Source organism: Agelaius phoeniceus, chromosome 2, assembly GCF_051311805.1.
Source record: "Agelaius phoeniceus isolate bAgePho1 chromosome 2, bAgePho1.hap1, whole genome shotgun sequence".
In the NCBI taxonomy this organism is placed as follows: domain Eukaryota; kingdom Metazoa; phylum Chordata; class Aves; order Passeriformes; family Icteridae; genus Agelaius; species Agelaius phoeniceus.
The window spans coordinates 88,691,508-88,705,817 of record NC_135266.1 but is presented as its reverse complement, the minus strand read 5'-3'; the positions used below and the strand labels follow the sequence as shown (position 1 = coordinate 88,705,817).

Here is a 14,310-nt window from a genome sequence, read left to right as displayed (position 1 = left end):
AAATGGATGGGGTCCCAGCTGACAATGAGCTGACAATGAGGCAGCAATGCACCCTTTATGGCAAATCCCAGTTGCCAACAGGTCAAGGGACTTCCCTTGATCCTTCAGCTCCACTCAGCACAGCTGAGGCAACATGTGGAGTACTGAGTCCAGATCAAGTCTTCTCAGCATGAGAAAGGTGTAAACACACTGGAGCAAGTCCAGCAAGAAGTCAGCAAAAATTATTAAGAGACTGGAGCATCTGTCCGATGAAGAGAGGCTGAAAGAACTGGGTCTGTTCAGCCTGGAGAGGACCTAGGGGCAGTTTTTAACCAATAATAATAATAAAATAAATACTGATGGGAGGCCACCCTCCTCTCAATAGTGCCCAGAGATAGAACAAGAAACAACTGATACAAATTAACACATGAAATTCTGTCTAAAAACAATTTAAAAAAAAGAAAAACCCAACCTTTTTTATTCTAAAGGTGGTTAAACATTGCCACAGGCTGCCCAGAGAGGCTGTAGTCTCCATCCCTGGAGGACAGTAACAACCTACTGGACCCTGCTTGAGCATCAGGGCCAGACTAGGCAGTCTGAAGATCCCTTCCAACCAAAAGGAGCCTGTCATTCTGTGTAACCAAGTCCAAGAAAATAAACAACAAGGGGGAAGCACATGGAAATAGCTACATAGAATTTATCAGTGTGATATGATACACTGAATTACAAGTGCTTTCAGGCTCCTGCAGGCAGACTATTCAGCTTTATTACTCTGGCTCCCAGTGTATCACATCTAAGCAGTCACACAGATTTTATAGTCTTTCTGGAGATGGAGGAATTAAGAGCAGAAACAGAAAGGCAGAAGTTACACATCTGAACTCAAGGCTGGTTCAAAGCAGAAAACACGACAGTGAAAGAGCAGGCTCTGCAAAATAAAACATTTGTGGTCACCACAGTAGTATCAAGATAGTGCTGCAATAAAAAGTTGGGAGTAGGAGCTGCAAGGCTGTGAGACATCTTGATATGCCTGCAAGTGTTTGCAGAATGAAGCAAGAATGAACCAGGAAACAAAGCCACAGCTCTTGTGAAGTTTTTTTAATAATAAAATTATAAAACCCTAGTATTGTCTGTGGAAAGTTTGTGGGCAAAGAACTTGTATATTAAGACATTACAGACATGAAAAGGCAAGCAGTGAAATCAGTATTAAACTATCAGTATTAACTATTCCAGTAGTTAAATATTTCATGAAAAAGCAGTAACTTTTTTCTATTTTAAACTCTTATTTCTCTCAACCCTGAAATAAAGTGTATGCAAGGAAAGACTGCTGAAATTGACCACTCAAGCCTTTAGGGAAGGACTGGCAAAGCCCTTAATTCCATCTGTTTCTGAAACAGAACAATGCAAATGTCCATGACTGCAATTAGGCCAGGTTCATGAAACACAACCAATGCACACATAGGAATGGGAAAGCATTTTACATACACAGATCCTAATCTTTCCCTAATAGTGTCATTGTAGCAGCTCCCCTTATTCCCCTGGGAGAAGAAACAGGTCTGTAGCTGAGAAATCCACTCCAGCTCCTGTAAACACAAATTAGGAACTGTGTCTGTGCCAGAAACACAATGCCCTGCCATGTAAGCCCTGACCTCTTCAGTTCCCACAGTTTCTGCCTGAGCACAGTGACATGCCCAGGAGAGTTTGGTGGGAGCAGATGCTGTTCTGCCACCTTCCACCTGGCTGCTCTTCCAACCCACATAAACCATTTTCACAAAGCTGAGACCAATTATAGCAACACACATCCACACCACCTTCCTCCTGTGCCAACAATAACATTTATGGCTTCTCAAAGCTTCCATCTGTTTAGACATGGATCCAAGCTGAAAGGTAAGAAACAACTGAAGTGATTCTTCTCAGACAGATGCCAACATAAGAAATTTCAGAAGGACTGTTTGACACACATCAGAAATGGGAAATGTGCTGAACAGAACAAGGCACTCAAACTCTATTATCTATAAAGAAAGAAGGGAATTTTTGTTTCAACAAGGGGATCCTTTGAGAGGCAAGGTGAATGAGTTGATGGAAAAGAGAGGAAAAACTAGCCTTGAGAAAAAGTGGATGTGGAGAATTTGAAGCAAACTTCTAAAGGGCATGTATCAGGCTACACTGAAAATTTAAACACATGGGAACTCTCCAGACACTGGCTCAATTATGGGTGATCCTTGCAAAACTAATTTCAATGGATTCTCAACCAGATACAATAAATTTTATGGAGCAAATTCATATGTATAGTGTGTCAAGTAAAGAAATTATGGAGGCTGAACAGTCTGACAGAACATTATTCTGCTGTAATAGTAAGGGGCTGCAGGGTAATTGGTATGAGAGGATGCCATGAACAGCTCTGTGCCAGTCATAGTGAATTCCAGCCACCTCCAAACTGGATGAAAATAACAATCAATCCATCAAATCCTCAACTAGAGGAGCACAAGCTACCTTTGCTTGAATGTATTTTGGAAAGGGCAAGAGCCAGTAGGGACAGGAGACACATGAGGAGACACAAGAGGAACCACAAAAGAAGACATGAGAATGCACAGGAGAAATACAAGATACGTAAAAAGATGAATATAGAGAAAAGGAGACATGGTAGGGGACATTCCTGGGGATGTGGCTGGAAAAGTCATCTTGGAAAAAGTTGCTCCATGACAGAAGAACACTTTGAGACAACTGCAGCACCCACGCCAGAGCAGAGACAACCCTGAAAGGACTGCAGCCCACTGAAAACCCATGCAGAGATGACAAGCAGCTAGAAACAAGGAGCACCAGAAGGGAAACAAAACAAAACAAAAAAAGGCAGGAATTGGCAGAAAGAGACCTTTACACAGTGATGCCAATCTCCTGCGTCACCCAGCACCTCATCAAGGGAATTAAGAGGGACTGAGTGTTAGAGAGAACAAAAGAAGGGAAACAGAGTAGGAAGCAGGGAGGAGAGACAATAAACTGTAGTCAGGCCTGGGAAACTGGGAGGTATTTCCATAAGTGTGCATTTAACTGTTTGTCTTTGACAACAGCAGCAGCAAAAATTGCAAAGTCCTCTCAGGCCATGTACTTCACCAAAAAAACTAGTGGGAGGGGAAATTGTTGTACAAATTGCAGATATTGGATACCAGTACAGAAATTCTCTAGAAAGAAACTCTACACAGAGAGCATTGAACTGTGGATCATCAAAATTTCCAGTTTTAGAATTCACTTCCCACTTGCTAATATCTCTCATACAGTCTTCATATTCCAGAAGTGTGTCCCCACAGTCAGGTTAAAACAGAAAAGTGGCAGGTTATATTAGGGTAATAAAGATACTGGTAGCACAAAAAAGAAAAAAAAAGGAAAAAAAAAAAAGAAAAAAGAAAAAAAAAAGCCCAAACAAAAAAACACCACCAAACAAACAGATCACTCTACAAAGACATTCATCACAGGGATTACTAAATATAGAACTATGTAAATTGCCAAGCCCAGTAAACTGCAGCATGGCAGTATTAAATTACCGTGAATCAAAACTACAAGAGAAGCAAGTCCTAAATGTCTTTTGTGTTTCTTATCAGTAGTTAGATGTAAGCAGGTGTAATGTGGCTGGAAGCCTGTATGCTCACAGGCTTTGGAAGGCACCTTCTTTGTTTCACAACCCGGGCTGCAGGGTCAGCAAAGACCAGCACTCCTCACTTGGCTGGAGCAGGCAGAGCTGTCACAAACTGTCAGATGGTTCATTTTTTAGAGCCATGTAAAGTGTCCCTCAGTAATCTGATCATATGTTGTGTTCTTAGAATAACTCCCGCTGAGGTCTGCCATGGTCACCAGAACCTGCCAACAGTTGTGACTCCTCTGTCGAAACCGCGCATTGGGTTTCACGGAGCTCCAGCCAACATTCCAACCGTGGCACAGCACCTCTATCCTCCACAGAGCCTTCCCCTGGGAAGCATGGCACCAAAAAAAAAGCAGTCAAGAGATACTGCCTTACAGAACATTCTTTACCTCTCATTCTTAACAGATAATTTTCCAAGGGCAGCAATTTGGCTCCCATTCAGTCTTACACTAAATTGCAAAATTTTGCATTCAATAGTTATGCAGGAAGGAACTGCTAAGAGAAGTGAATAAGGAGGCTTTTGGATTCTCCATTCTACACCTGTGCACCTTTGAATATAACTGCAGAGAAGTGTCTTCCTGTAAGGAAGAGGGATAATCAAAGGGAATTCCCACCACCACAGAAAGCATTTTCCAGTCCTACCTCAAAGCTTCATGCTGCCTTTCTGTTAGCAAAGGTATATTAATTTTTCTGCCTCTCATAAGCAGTATCTCATTAGGACTTAACACTTCCTCACACACCTGTTGCCAAAGAAAGTGAGATCAAAGAATTCAGTGATCAAAATCCTTTCAGTGGGAAATGGCATGGAAGTGTCATGTTTCATGGAAATGGCATGTTTCTTGGCAGATTCAGTATCTTTCTGTACCCAAAACAAACACTAACAACTACCTATAAGTAGTTCTATAAGAGAAGCAACTATCCAGCTGTATCCAGTGAAAGGTTTATCAAAGCAAGGTCAAGAAAGCCATCTCAATTCTCATTTCAATCTCTCTGTGTCACTTACTGATATCTCCTGGGACATGACTATCTCCTTGAACTTATTTAATTAACTGTTGGTTACAATCAGCATAAACATAATGAAATGTGTGCATCAGACAAATAAATCTAGACAAAAGAGGGAAGGTAAGGACACCTCATCTGTCCACCAAATGTCAGTGTTTCTCTGTGCATACAAAGCAAAACCAAGTGCCAACCAAGTCTTACCAGACAGACATTTTGGACAAAAGCAGTGCGGTTGCACGGCCATACAGGACTAACTGCCACTGGGCTCTGCCCCATCCATAGCTCCCTCCACAGCCTTACTTCCCATCTCTCATTCCACTGTTTCCTCCTCCCAGCTATGCTAAATGTCTTCCTGGACATCAGCTGCTCCAGAAATAGGTCTACATGTGCCAGAAACCACATTTTTGTCTTTTTGATGGTTATCAAGATGCACAGACATCCAACTTTTACTAATATAATAATGTTTTAATGCTACCTTTATTAAGACTTACTTTTCATCATAAACCTTGTTTTTTCACCAGAGCCTTGGTGAGAAGATTTTGTTTGGTTCCTCTACTCAGGAGGCAATATTAGAACTTAATACACCACTATGACCATCACACAGTGATCATTTCCCATGACCATGGAAAACCATATTGCATTTTATGGCACTGACCCATCCTATGAAGACATCTTTGACCCCACCAGAGCAGAACTTCAGCGATCAATAGTCAGGTTCAAGTTTCCATAGCAGAGTTACACACACCAATGAGTTTAATATTCAGCTGGAAGAAGAAAATTTCCTCACTCTGATAATTTATTCCCTGCTTGAATTTTCTCAGGGTGAAACTTCCACACAAAGATTCCCTGAGCTCATGCCCTCCCTACAGTAAGGGGATTTTGAGATAAAGAATCAAAGAAGGATAGGCCAGTATTTCTGAAAAACATCAAAACAGCCAAAGCCTGAAAACACAACATTGAAGTGATTAGCACCATCACAGTCAGCTCTTCCCCAAAATACCAGTTTTCATCATTTGACTGTGCAAGTTCTGAGCTCCTTCCTCTTCTGAAATGAGAAATTCAAAGCTTTATTTGCTGGGCAGGATGTACCAGTCAAGCCCCTCACATGGCAGTCGGGTGATTCATCTGTCCGAGGTCATAAAACTCAGTTGTCTCATTTACTAACTGGTCTAAACACTGAAACCCTCTCTTGTGTAAAAGGCCTTCTGCTGGAAAGGTGTTTACCCCTCTCCCTTGCCACTGCACAACCTAAATTCACAGCCAGAAACACAAACAATGCTACCACCATTTAGAAACTGCTGTTTCTTGATGATCAGTTTAAGATGCTTCACACAAGGTATATGGATGGGGATAATAATTATAGACCCTGCAGTTTTGGAGAAGCCTCTTACTGGTTCCAAACAAGTACTGGACATAAATGAAAAGTCAGTCACCATGGGTGTAGTTAGAACAAAGGGAAGAGGTTTCCCTCTCCTTAGCTGTCATTCCTCCTCCTGCAACATTCCATCAACTCCTGTGTGCAGCTGTAGCAACTAAATTCATGGGAAAAGGGGAGGGGGGACAGGGGAGGAAAGACTGACATGCACCACTCTAATTACCAATAATGAAAAAATAAAACTCCCCATCCTCATATGGATTTTGTTGGTTTTGATTTGTTTTTCCCCCCATCAGCCTATTTTTAAATGGATTGGTGAACTAGTTCATTTTGCAGTCACATGAACCACGGCAGTGGCACAGCAAAGAGAACAGAGGAAGAACTGGTGCAGAACCTCTTAAACCAGTTTTGCCACCAGAGACACTGTAGCCTGGACCTGTACTCCACCTAACCCTCACACACAAACAGGCTGGTAAGAAAATGGGCAAGGCACTTCCTGTGCCTGCATCATTTGTCTAAAGGCTAAACAGCGTTAAACTGCCTCGTAATTACTGCCCCAAGGGCATGTGAAGTTATTCCTTGTAAAGGTGAGTACTTTCTAAGGTACAACAATGTACACAGGCAGAAGTCCCTCCCCATCAGCCTAATGGGAAGCTCCAGGCAATGCAGCTCTTCACCACACCTCAGTCTTTAATAGTGCTTTTCAGTGCATAAATTGAATGTCCTCATCAGCTGTGTTTTCCCACATTATCGCCTCAGGCCACAGAAATGTAAGTTAATCCATCCAATAACTGCTCTTCCATATACACGTTAAGGGCTGCAAAAGGAGCAGAGCTGGGACTTGTTCTGGTACTTCCCAGCGTTAAGACTGATAAGAACCCTACAGAAAGTGTTCAGATTCAGTTTGGCTGGGAAATCTCACAATTACACCAAAGCAGCTGCATATAGTAACATGAGTCCTTCATATGCCAGGAAAGAGCCTGAAAGAGCCAATAACAATCCTACATGGAAAGGCATGTCAAACCAACAGATTTCAGTCTCTTGGGACACCTGAGAATGACCCTATTGAGGCACTAAGACACTTTACTCACCAAGGCCCTGGTTCAGAGAAACTTGACTATTGAGGGTAGCACTGAAACCCATCCTTAAGTGTAACAGCATTTTCCAGTTACCATCAGTCCAAGTTCTACATTCCAGACCTGGACATCTGCTAAATTCTTCTTTAGATCAATAAGCATCTGCTCGTTTCAGTATCTTCTAATAACTGTGGGGCATTTGAAAGCAATTCTCAGTGATGTTGCCCTAAGGGATAGCAAAAACTTAAGCCTTTCTACTGATTTTGTGGTCAGCTGCCCCTGCCAGCAGCAAGAGTACAGAGTTTCTGGCAGATTTCTGCCCCACGTGCTCATCTTGTGCACTTTCCAGATGACAGGCTGGTCAAGACTGGTCAAGCCCAGATGAGTGCTCAAAGCTTCAGCTACAACAGAAACTAGAGCTAAAAGGGGTCTGTGAGATCTGTGCAGCCACTGCTGCACGACCATGCAGTTCTCAGGGCAGCTGCTCTGGTCTAGCTCAGTCCTGTGAGGAACCATGACTGCTTCACTTAGCAAGGAGAGAAAAAGAACCCAGAGACTGTTCTTGCATTATAGAAATAAATGAATACTGATTTTTTAAGTGGAATAGTTGCCACCACCACTCAATTTCAGTTCATAGCATCATGATTTACAGTGCACCCATTGCTTGTGATGACTTTAAGCCATCAAGTTAAAGAATCAGCAGAAACAAATGCCTGGACACTCCTGAAAAATGTGGTTGCCTTTCCCCTTCCCTCCCTCTCACCAGGACTGTTCCAAGGGTGAGTTCAACTCTAATCTGGCAGAAATCTGTCCAGCTCATTTTTCCTACCTAGTTTGCTATCAGTTTAGCAATCTAACATGTATCCACGAGGAGTCCACTAGAAGCTGATGTTTGCCTAAAGAACAGCAGCACAAAACTGGAAGCAGAGCAGGGGAGCAAGGAAACAAGACTAGCAACTCCCTCTTTTCTTCTGCTGTGAACTGTAAGGTCATCTCACCATTTCTGAAGGAAATATACTCTTGGTCTCAACTCAACAGTTCTACACCATCCCAACATTATCAAGAATAGTTGTTAAAGATGTCACACTCTGTAACAGATGAAAAGAGAATGTGAACAGAAAAACCTAGCAGAAAAACAGATTAAATAATTGCATAGTCACCCAGGGACTGGTCTGGGTAATAGCTGAATTCTGCCAAGATCATGAAAATTCCTTACAATGGCTTGTGATATTCCCTGTTCCTTCCCACCCTGCTCTCTTTCTTCTAACACCACCACAATTCTCTTCCAGATTCTTTAAGTACCTGTTCCCTGACTGAGTCTACTGTGTAAATCTGATAGATAACTGGGCAACCATGATTCAGGCAGGAGAGCAGGAACATGAGGACAACAAAACCATTTAAGCTGCAGAGATACCTAAAAATGCACATGGATCCAGAAGGGAATTTGCACAAATCTAGGTGCTTGAGCTACCTGATATACGAAAACTTCTATATCTAGATTTGTCAAATCACTTTCCAACAACTTTAGCCATAAAGGATCAGACTAAAAATGAACATCACAAGTACAGCTGGCTTTGCCTCTGAGCCCAGGAGCAGATGAAATGATTTTTGAAGGTCTTTCCCAGCACCATTTTCTATCATACTGCAACCAAAGCTGATGATGCCATGTTTATAGGCAGGAATGCTCCTAATCCCCAGTCAGGGTTGAAAGCAGCACTGAACTGAGTGCCACACGTGCTGCTGTGTGTTTCCCTGCAACACTGCCATGCTTAGAAGCCTGCCTGAATCTGCAGTGCTTGCAGTCAGCAGCTTGGGCACTGCTATTGGGTTACCTCAGCAAGCATTGGTTACACTCCTTGCACTCCTGCCCACAGACTCCTGGAAAAGCATTTGCAACTATTGTACAAATCAAACCCAAGAGGAAAGAGGAGTGATTCTAAAGGCATTTTACATGAAAAGTGTCATTTCCTGTTCAAGAAGCCAGAGACAGAGCAAGACTCTGGCTGTTTATGTGCATGGAGTGAGACTGAGAACGTGAAGGAGTACCCAGAAGAAGGGTCACAAGTTCAAGGTGACAGCAATGAGCAACAGCTGCTGGCTATGCACCCTTCAGCAGCAGGTGTACCCAGGCCCCAGAGGTTTCAGTCAGCTCTGCCAGTGACCAACAGATTTACAAGACCATCTGTCTGGGCACAAACTGCACACAGCCTTCCCAGCTTTGCTGCCCAGATCTTCACCACACACAGACAATACAGGGCTTGTTATGGATTAGCTAATGAGCAACTGTTTAGACCAATAGACAGCCCTAGTTCTCCTGTGCTCATTATCTGGATCCTACATGAATGAGAACACTGCTTGTTCTTTTGGCTGTAAAACTGGCTTTTTCTGAACAAGCAGCTTCCCTTCACTTGGGGTGCTAGAAAATGGAAAGGTAATGTTGTCTCACACTGGTTTTGTTTAAGGAATGCCTCTGAAAGAGACTTTAAAAGAAAGTTCACTTGATAGGTTTTTCATACTTGCACTGAAGAGTTCCTTTTTTCCTAGGCCAGGTGTCCACACAATCTGCATATTGACATTATCAGCTCTGTCCATGTATATGCACACCCTTTCTTGAGAAATGCTGTCATCCTTCTCTAGTCAATGTTTGTCTAATTGACAGAAGACAAACTCTGAGAAAGCACTCCTGGAATTTACCTAGAAGTCTGCTCTTTTTGTTTCAGACCGAAGGAAGGGCTCCTGCAGTCAATCACTTAAATAAACATGCTCATGTCACAAAACCACAGGTAGTATGAATCACAATACTAACAATTGACAAAAAAATGCAGACATTTACAGAGTAAAGCCACCTAATGTCCACTGTTCTCTTGTTTCCTGTGTAAAACCACAGCACTTCCCATCTGGAATCCTCCTCTCATTCACGGATACACGTGTGCACATGCAGACACACCATTCTCTGGGACTAGTTCCACAAATACAATCCTTATAGTTTTCTCTGATACAATTTTAAAAGCCCCCAACAACAGCACTTCCACTGCAGCCTTTCATAGGAGAGAGATCCCTCAGCACTGAACACCATGTTGTCCTGAAACCTTTGCTGATATCCATCCTATATTCTCTCTTTCTCCCCCATTAATCCTAGTCATGCTCACATGTTCCACATAAAATCCCTCTCCCTCCTAAATGTTAACACCCTTCAAATATTTTTAGACTGTTATTATGTGTCCCCCCACCCTCCACCTTTCAGTCATCACTTAGCCAAGCTATGTATATTTAGCTACTTTAATCTTTCCTCCTAAATCAGTCCCTTCAACCCCCAGAGCTCAATGTTAAGTCTGGTATGCTTGCTCTTCTCAGAACTCACTCCATGTTTTTGAGATCTTTCTGGTAACGTGTTTGCAGAAACCTGTCCAGAAGATAGCTTTACATGCACTTGTTTTAAAGAGAGAAGAAACCCAAGTCACTGGGCACTATTAACTTTCATTTTCCATATCTGGTTTTTGTTCCTGGATTTTGAATTCTATCTGAATTTTTAAGTATTAATGAACATTTGGTATTTTTAAGAGCAAATTAACAACTGATAGTATTGAAGCCAGTTGTGAAAGAAGAAAGTGGGTTTTAATATGTAAAAGAACACTAAGGCTTTTTAAAACTAAACTTTTCAGAAAATCACTGGAAATGTGTAAAGTTATCCAAAAGAAGAGCAGATGCAAAACAATAACATGCACTGAGGAAAAAGGATGAAAAATGAAATATAAACAGTCTCTAAGTTAAGAGGCAGATGAGTGGATACACCTACAAAGCAAAAATCTGGCCTACTAAATTATAAATCAGTTAAACTGTACGTGTTACTACAATGCAAAAAAAAAAAAAAAGCACCCCAAACCAAGTGCCTTTCCGACAATATACCACTCTGTCTTAGCGAATTACAAAAAATTTTAAATTTTAAATTTAAATTTAAAAATTAACAAGTCAGAGGAAGAGCCATAAGAGTTAATGCAATGTTGCCAATGAAGTCACTTAAATGTGATGAAAACTCTGTGGCTGCAGACATATACAATGGGGAAAACGTAGTACTACACAGCTCACTTGGTTTTTAAGCCTGACAGATAAATATGGGACTACAAAGCTGCTAAAAAATCAAAAGGGACAGGAAAAAGTTGTGCCCTTTATTAAACCAACAAAATGAAGCCCCCACAAAAGGAGTCACAATAATTTTGATAACATGTAGTACTCAATAAGATTGCTACTATATTTATGTTCAGTACTAAGCATGTTGAGGAAAGATGCCACAGCCAGTACTATTAACTGCAAGAAGATTCCTGGTGGGTTGGTATTTCAAAAGTGGCAAATTTCTCAATACTTAAATGCTTGGAATTAATGCAAAAATATTTCTTTTCATGCTTTCGTGGAGAAAACACCAGTTAAACTGACTTACAGCTTAACACAAAGAACCATAAACCTGGCTTACAAAGGAGATGGAAGGAAAAGCATGAGAAACTCCAGCAGAAGTTTAACCCACTGCTCATGTCTCCAGAAGTCTGGCTTCGTCTAGCGGAAAACAAAGAACCAGAGCCACACAAAAGCAAAGTTGAAAGATGACTGAGTGAAACAAAATCTCATTATTAAGCAATTCCAGAAACATTACACCTACCACAAGAGGGGAGGGCAAAGTCTGCATCCTGACCAATTGTCCACTAATCCAAGTTTTGTCCGTCTTCTAGTGTTTAAAATACGAGATTCCTTTTTTCTTCCCAAATCATGGGATAAAGGACCGTTCTGGAGTTCACTAGGTCATAATAATGGAAGGGATAGGAGCTTCAGAAGTATCTTTCAGAGGGATATCACAGCTGAAATAGAAATTTAGCAATTACCTGGAACATTCAGTTCAGTGTCAACTGAGCACATTCTCAGCATGTTTTAATAGATTTGACTGAACCATCACCAGGTAAGATGCTAAACTATAATACAGGAGGAAAGCATTTGAAGACTCTCACCTTGTAGGTTTTATTTTAAATAACAACCATGCTCCTCCCTCTCCTGAAGAAGTGTTTATGAGCCAGGACAGGCAGTGTATGTTTTATGCCTCTTTGGATTTATGCATTTGCTTGTCAGTTCTACTTTTAGTGACTCTTTGAGGTTGGAGAGAACATTAAATGATAACTTAGCCCTTTGAGATAAAGGCATTATCCTGCAAATTTACCTAATCATTTCAGAATAGGGGTGGGAGGGACCACCTGTGACCTGGCAGCTTTTAGCATCAGACTGACCTTTCATCCTATCTTAAGTCATGTTATAAAAGCAAGACTTTGTGGTCCACTGCCTGCTCCAAGTTTTAACTAGTAACATGGTTGACTGTCCTGCTTCTGTCTCTCAGCCTCTAAGCTTTGGACATCTCTAAGTATTTCCTATCAGCAGCTCACAAACAGATGGCACCAGCCTAGGAGATGGATGACTGCCCCCAGCTGTCTGCCCCACCCTGCTCAGCACAGAAATGGCTGAGCTGTTGGAAAAGCAGCTGCCAAACTACTGACTCCTTCAGAACAGCCATCCAACAAACTGCCACCAATTCTAGACCCTCTTGCAAAAAAGCACTCCAAACCAGGTGTTCCTGCGGTGGAAGGGAGCACTAGACAGCTAAGATAATCATTAGGTTTTTTCCAAGATCTTATTGTCTCTCTTGTAATGTCAAAAAAGGTATCATTTTGCAAATTACCATGTCTTATTTCTCTGCTCTCAGTAATGTTGGGAGACCTGGTCTATTTAACATCTCCATGAATATCTCACAAAGGTACTAAGCTTTTTTCACTCTACTCTCTCTACATCAGTACTGAAGATGCCAGGAGACACCCAACACCTAATTCTGTGACAGCTTATTTAGTACAAATGCTACAGGTATGGCTTCTCCCACGGAAAAAAATCGTTGGAAGACATAAATGACAGATTTGTAATACTGTACCCCCTCAGTGTTCTAGCAGGCAGGACTCATAAAATTATTCTGCAAGACCTTAGTGGTACCAGAAGTCACCAGAGCAGAAAGTGCCCCACACTCAACACAACGACTAGGAGAAAGGACAGCATTCCATATCACAGGAGACAGCTGCTTGTGCCTTAAGCAGGTGGTCAGCAAAGCCTGCTAGAAATGCAGTGAGGGCTGGCACCCAGAGAGGGGTGTGCCATCAACTTACTCAGCCAGGATGCTGCCTCCATGCAGAAATGGAACATGTCTAGTATGGAAAAAGATAACGAAAGGAAAGGCAGCAAAGGAATCAGGACACAGATTATTAGTGTACAGAGAAGAGCTTGGCTGACTTTGGAGTGAAGAGGGAATAGTGTTCACTCTGCAATCAGCAGGGCTGCCTAAAGAGCTGTAAACAAGCCAACTTTGAAGAGGCATGGCAACATGAGCATGAGGCCTGTGTAGAGGCTGAAACACAACTTTCTGTACAAATTTAAATGCATTTAAGCAAAATAGCACAAATTCTTCATATTGCCTCAGTACACTTCAGCTAAAAGCTGCCAACTTTGAACTGACCACAGGTTGCCTCACAAAAGATGAGAGGCATATAAATTCTGAGACCTGGAACATCTTGCCCATAACCACATGAGCCACTCCTCAGTGAGAAACAGTGAAATGGTTCCAGTTTTGTCAGGGGAAAGGGGCATAGAGAGCTCTCTGTAACACCTCACCCCTTGGTTCAGAGGGCTCTGTGCAAGTCAGTCACAGGGTGGATAAATAACCATCTATTCAGAGGCAGGGCCAGCTCCACAGCAAGCCTGCCCTGTTCCACAAGCTGGCTTGTGAGCACTGAAGATGAAATCAGGGGCTATATTTATTCTCCCTGCCCGGTCATATCTTTCTATAGATTCCCAGACAGGGCCCCACTTCCTTGGCCTGGATCCTGGAGACGAGTAAGCAAAGGAGGGCATAAATCAGTGCCCGGGTTCTGTCAGGAGCACACTGAACCAACCATCCCCACCAGGAACAGGTGCACTGAAGGCAAGCAGGGACACTGTCCCATTTGGAATAGTGGGGGAGGGCTTGCAGAAAAGCTCTTTATTTCTTCTCCCTGAGCCTACCCTGAACCTTTCACCCTGCAAGAGGGTTATTTACCTTCTGCAGTTCACCAGTCCAGTCAACTAGGTGTGTTCCACTTAACACCAATCCATGCTAAGTCAGGCCCAGCCAAGTGTCACTGGCTTCTGTATTCCTTTGTGCTTCACTTTTGCTCTCATTTCTTTTCTTGTCT

General features: G+C 42.3%; 1 protein-coding gene across 1 annotated transcript in view; it reads right to left on the bottom strand.

Annotated features, from left to right (window-relative positions):
• The window catches only part of TEAD4 (TEA domain transcription factor 4), a 36,794-nt gene that overhangs the window by 20,659 nt on the left and 1,825 nt on the right, over window positions 1-14,310 (bottom strand). The window lies entirely within an intron of this gene.